The sequence below is a fragment of the Pteropus alecto genome, unplaced genomic scaffold (assembly GCF_000325575.1).
Source record: "Pteropus alecto unplaced genomic scaffold, ASM32557v1 scaffold461, whole genome shotgun sequence".
NCBI classification, from domain to species: Eukaryota; Metazoa; Chordata; class Mammalia; order Chiroptera; family Pteropodidae; genus Pteropus; species Pteropus alecto.
The window spans coordinates 311,756-317,913 of NW_006431079.1; the positions used below are offsets into that span (position 1 = coordinate 311,756).

A 6,158-nucleotide genomic window follows, 5' to 3' on the forward strand; every position below is an offset into this window, starting at 1 on the left:
GCCTTTCATGTACCTGCCAGTACATGGAGCTTTTTTATAGGACATTATACTTCCCTACAACATTGCATCCCATCTCATAAACCTGTTCCTCTGTCGTTAAATTCCCCATAAAGGATGCTTGATTACTCATCCTGTGAACACAGAATTATTTGCTTAACCAAGTCCCAATTGGTAAACATTTTGTAGCCCCCACTCCTGTCAATTTCCCCCACTGGAAAATAAGGCTGTGATGGCTATCTCTGTACATAAACTTTTGAGTCCATTGCATATTCCCCTTGGCTAGATTTCTAGAACAGGAATTACTGAGTAAAAAAGCTCAGGCTGTCATCATATGACTTTCATTAGAGGACAGCAGTTAAGCTCGTGGGCTCCAGAACTCTTCGCTGCCTGGGTTTGAATTTGAACTCTTTCACTTATTATCAGTGTGCCTTTGAGCAGATTATATAACCTGTTCTTCATGTGTAAAATGGGGATCATAATAGTACCTACCTGAAAGTGTCGTGAAGGTTGAATGAGAGAAGCCATGTGTAAATGTTAACTTCAATAGGCATGACTCATGAGATGTGATCATAAAGCAAACTTTATTTTTGTCTCCCATGGTCTCTCTAATTTTATTCTATGGGGCTGTTCCCTGCCCCCTACCCCCAAACCTAGATGAAATGGAAGGTAAGTCTCATGGCTTTTCTGATTATTTCCAGGTAACCATAGGTTATTCTGTCAGTAAGTAGTACGTCCTGCCTGTTGTAATAAAAAAAAATCTTTAAATTTCAGTGACACAAACTCCTCTTGCTCATTGTGGTCTGCTACAGGCCAGCTACCTACAGGAGAAGGTCCAGCTTGCAATTCTAACCCTTCCCAGGGTCCAAAGTGAAGGCAGGGAGGGGCAAGAGAAGAGGAGAGAGGCAGGAAAGGTCTTTCCTGACTGATAACTCTGATGAGCGTGTGTCACACTCTTTGGCCTCTCTCTCGCTGGGATGCTTCTATGTGTTCTTGGAGACCATTTTATCACTGGGGTGTCCCCCCCAAGCCCAGCTCCCTTGACGTGGGTGATGCTCTCTCCCCATAGCTTCATACAACACAATGGTTCCTTTCTCAGGCCCCGGGAAACCTGGACTTGTCCCTTCCCCCAGAGTCATATTCCTTCATGAGGGGACCCTCTGGGCCTCCCCCTCATCTAAGACGATTCCATCTGGTCTTCAATGCTGGAACCCCCACTGGCCCACAAACCTGTGAGCACAGACTGACCCTAAAGCAGCAGCACCCTTTTGGCCCCCGAGGCAGCCAGCTGCCACCTGTTCTTTGGATTAGCCAGGCCTGAATCATTTGCCCATGCGCGGTGGCCCTAAGGCCATTGTGGTCACATATTAAGCTCTCTCAGGGGGTCTCCTTCAAGCCCTGCTCTCCAGATTTGAGGTGAAAGCCATAGCCCCCTTCACCCCTCCCACTTAGGGCTCACTGGACCATGAGGGCTCTCTCCAAAATTCCTCTTTAACCTTCAACAACTGTTTCTTCAGCCTCTAACATTTTTTATGTACTAGAGATGGATGTAGACCCAGGTTTTCACTGCCTCTTTTCCAAGTCCTGTTTGGTGTTATCCTGCCTCATTTTGGAATGTGATATCTATTAACTTGGAGCCTCAACTGGGGAGTTCCATTTCATCATCCTATGCCCATATTTGTTTTTACGAAACATGTAGAGGGGTGCCTGGTATAAAGCGTGTACTGAACAAATGACAGTCATGAGTGATTCCATCTTATAAGCTCTGCATTTGCATTCAGTTCATCACCATTGCTTTTGGTTTTATCCCAATTACCTGGTTTTATCCTTATTACCTTGTTTTACGCTTTGTAAGTTTTATGTTTCCTTTAGACTATGCTTGTGGGGGGGTGGTGTGTGTATGTGGAGATATTTGCTATTATCTTCTGCAGTGATTTGGAAAATAGACATATTGTTTTTAATTCTAGTGTCTACCCTACATTTTTCAAAGACATCAGTAAGCCTATGTTATCTCACTTTAATCATGTATAACAAGGCAATGGTCTTTGTATATTCTGCAGTTAGTTAAATGGGAATTTCAGAGCACTGACTGGCTGTCCACACTTGTGCTACCCTCTTGCCATGATGTCTGTCCAACAGCTTTGAAAACGCTGGGTTTAAGGCCCGCTCATTTCTGTCCCGAATTTTTCCAATTGCCAGCTAGCAGTTTTTGATACCTCTGGCCTTGTCTTCCTTTATCCTTCATTTTGCTCCCAATTATATCTTTCTAAAAAGTCATATCTGGGCAAGTTACTCTTGACTTAAAACCCTTTAGTGGTCCTTGGTTGGCTATAGGATAAGATCCAAACTCCTCAGCCTGGTTGGAGTTCAGGGTGCCATGTGATCTGGCCCACTTTCCTGGCCCATCTCATGCCACACTGAACCATTCATTTACCTGTTACCACACTGATTTGCACCAAGATTTTCAAGTGCATTGGTCACAGAATCTCATATCCCCATGCCTTTGCTCATGTCATCCTCTTTGTCTAAAGTGCCCTCTGGGCAAAAAGCCCAGCACAGTGCCTGGCCAGTCATAGAATCTTGGAAACAGTTAAGCTTTCCTCTTCCTTTCTTATCAGTCTCTCAAAATCCTACTCATCCTTCAAGGCCCAATTCAACTGTCATTCTTTTTCGTTCTCAGGAAGGGCTTGTCCGAACTTGACTTCTCTCCCTCTGGTACCATTGACTGCCCCTCCTCTGTGTCCCCCACCCCCCAGCACTTCATACGCCTGTATTGTAACACTAGCTTCCTGTCTAGCGTTGGTGCTTCCTGTCTCTCCTGCCAGACTGACAGCTCCCTGAGAGCAGGACTCGGCCTGGCACCTGCCAAAGCCCTCCTGGATCTTTGAGCCCGGTTGGGTCTAGTAAATGTTTGACCGATTTGAATTACGTTCCTCGGACTGCAAATATATAGCACCAAGCTACTAGACAGGGCACCTTGGGATTTGGTGCCCAATCTGAATAGATATTCATTTATTATTCATATCCTTTTGCTTCTAAAATTGACTAGAGGTGGCCCAGACTCAATAAAAATGTTAAATTAGAAATAGACAATTTAAGACTCCACATAGAAATAGCACGTTGCCAAAATGCTAATCTTCCTTGGGTGAACTAGTCTTGCTGAGGGGAGCTTGCACTGGTTTCCTCCAGCCGGGGTGGCAGATGTGAGGGTCTCTCTCAGGCTGTATCAGTCTGTGTGCATTCTTTCACACAGACTCACAAACTATGGCTATGTTTGAAAATGCCTAAGATGCAATGAAGATCATTTAAATTCACAGCAAATATCTCACCCTTGCAGGGTTTGCACAGGTGGTGAAGAGGGCACACCAGTCCTGCTCTGTGGCAGTGGTTGTAGCAATAACCTTGTTCCTTGGGCTAAATCTGAAAAGTTTAGGTCCTTCTTCAAGGGTCACTCACTGTATAGCACAGATGTATTACAGCCATGGCCTAGTACAGTAGTCGTCACATGGCTTTCCAGAGCGCATTTTGAAAGAAGCCGAGGGCATACATTTAAATGCCATTTGAGCAAGAAAACCCATTACCAGTTCTGAGTTGAGTATGAACACTCACACGCCCCTTAGAACTCACAGAAGCACACACTTTGACCCTCCCCATGCACACACATTTTTAGCATGCCATCCAACAGAGGTTCTTGTGCAGACCCATTCAGACTGTAGAGCCACCTCACACACACCCACACCCACACCCATACTCATGCACTCTCACCTACACTCATGCATACACTGGCACAGTCTCGCTGGCTCCCACACATCCCATGTTCACACGCACAGCCTCTGCAGGAAGAGAAACACGGAGAGCCATCTTATTTTTGCACCTCACTCTGCCTCCAGATTTTGCTCCCTAAGGACTGAACCTAAAGTGTCTATTTAATAGATTCAATTACTCCAGACTCCTGAGACCTTCCAACTTGATTCTGATTGCTTAAAGGTGTCAGATAATTAGAATAAAGGCGGAAAGCAGCCTCAAATTCTTGAAGAGGAAGTCTTCTAGGCTCTAGTCAGCTGTTGATTGCAGCTTTGGGAGGGGTAATCTAGAGCAGGGGTCCCCAAGCCCCAGGCCACAGACCAGTAGTGGTCTGTGGCCTATTAAGAACCTGGCTACACAGCAAGAAGTTAGTGGCCGGCGAGAGAGTGAAGCTTCATCTGTATTTGCAGCCACTCCCCGGTGCTGGCATCACTGCCTCAGATCATCAGGAATTAGATTCCCTTGTGCCAAAAATATTGGGGACTGCTGGTAGAGGGTGGGGCCAGCCTCTTGTGTCTCTTCAGGGCTCTGTCCATGGGTCCTGGGTCCTGAAGGTTAGAGGCCCTTAGGTAGTGCTTTCCCATGCTGCCTTGACCTCTAAGGCAGGGACAAGTCCCTTTCTGCTGCCCTCCTGGGAGCCTGACAAGGCTGAAAACATAGGCCCAGGCAAAGTGTCCCAGTAGGCAAGCAATAGCTCAACTTTCTGCCCCTGTACCCCACTCCAGGGTGATTATTTTGTCTGCTCTCTGTCCTCAGTGACAGTGATAGCTCTTGGAAATTGACAAATAATCAGAAGTCACAGCCTTCAGACAGTGTCAATGCTGTGCCAGACAGAGATGGATCTCATAGACCTTTCCTGCACTCCAGAAGCCTGGAGAGACAGGCTGCATGCATGTGCACTACGTGAACTATGATAGGTAAGAAGGAGGCTAAGGGCAAGGGCTCTGGACCCAGACCACTTGTGTGTGAATCCTAGCTTCACCACTGATCGGTTGTGCGACTTTGGGCAAGATCTTTGCCTTCTCTGTGCCGATTCTGCTGTAAATGGGTACGATAATAGCATCTACCTCCTAGGTTGGTTGTGAGGATGAAATGACTTACAGTATACAGATATACCTAACACAGGTCCCGATGCTCAGCAAATGCTCCAAATCTCTTGGTTATTGCTTTTATAGTGAAAGGCAAGGCTGAAAGGCTGGGAGAGTCCTAGCTGGAGTCCTAGCTGTGGGCTCAGGGCAGTATGATGGGGCCTTCCCTCAGCCCAGCTGGTTCTCACACTTGCCCCCACCCAGTCGTGCAGTCATGACAGCCTACTTAGCACCAGAGAATCCCTGCATGGGCATTCTTCTGACATGGTTGGGGTGGGGGTGCAGGTGGGTGGGTGCTGCTGAATCCAGGGTTCACATGGGAATACCTACATGTAATGTGGAGACTGCTCCTAAGTAGACGCCTCCCTGATCACCTAACTTCACTCTGCTTCCATACCCCAATCTCCTCCCCCGCCCCTGTGAATTCTCTGCCCTTCCTTCACCTCAACATCCCAGGCCTTGCTTTAAAGTTTTAAAGTTGGTGGTGCTGGTCTCAGCCAGGACCTTCTCATCACTTGGAGACTTTAAGATGATCATTTTTGATAAGTTTTTGCTCCTTTTAAGTGTGGCTTTGGAGGACAGAGACCCTGGTTCCATTACAGTTCCATCGGCTTCCTGGCTTTATGTTCTTGGGTATCTTAGCATTCTTAAGGCTTTATTCTCTTGGAACTAGAGATAAGTACTTGCCTCTTGAGGCTATTGTGGAGATTAAATAATATAACTTTATAAAGGCCGGGAATGTAGTAGACAGTAAATGTTATCCTTCCCCTTGATTGCTATAGCTTAGACGGGAGGGAGTTCTCTGCTGTGAGGAATCACCTCCTTTACTAAAACCGAAGAAAGAAGGTTCCCTTGGGGAAAGTGAGAACTTGGGGGAGCGGGGAGCGACTGGGAGGAGGGAGGGCCGGCCTCCGTGCTTAGGACCTGAAGGTTCCCAAGGACCTCTTTTGGCCTCTGCTGGCAGCATCTCCTTCCTGCACAACCAGGTCCCTACCCGCCACCCGTCCCCCCGCCCCCGTCCCCAATGTGAGCAGCGGTTTCCCATCCCTTAGTGGAGACAGGTAGATAGGTAGGTGTTAGAATTATTCCAGTTTCGCAGAGAAAGAAACTGAGGCTCAGAGGTCGGGAGACCCGCCCAGTGTCAGCGCAGTCCCAGGGTGGGCGCCGGCGCGGGCGCAGTCACGTGTGTGGAGGCTCGATCCCGATCCCGAGGATTTTGGGAGGCGGGCTCCGGCGTTTTGGACGCAGGGGCCGGCCTGGGGGTGGGGT

General features: G+C 47.7%; 1 protein-coding gene across 3 annotated transcripts in view; it reads left to right on the forward strand.

Moving 5' to 3' along the window:
• Positions 1-6,158, forward strand: part of TUB (tubby bipartite transcription factor) — a 79,716-nt gene that overhangs the window by 47,340 nt on the left and 26,218 nt on the right. The gene's annotated exons all lie outside the window — the stretch shown is intronic.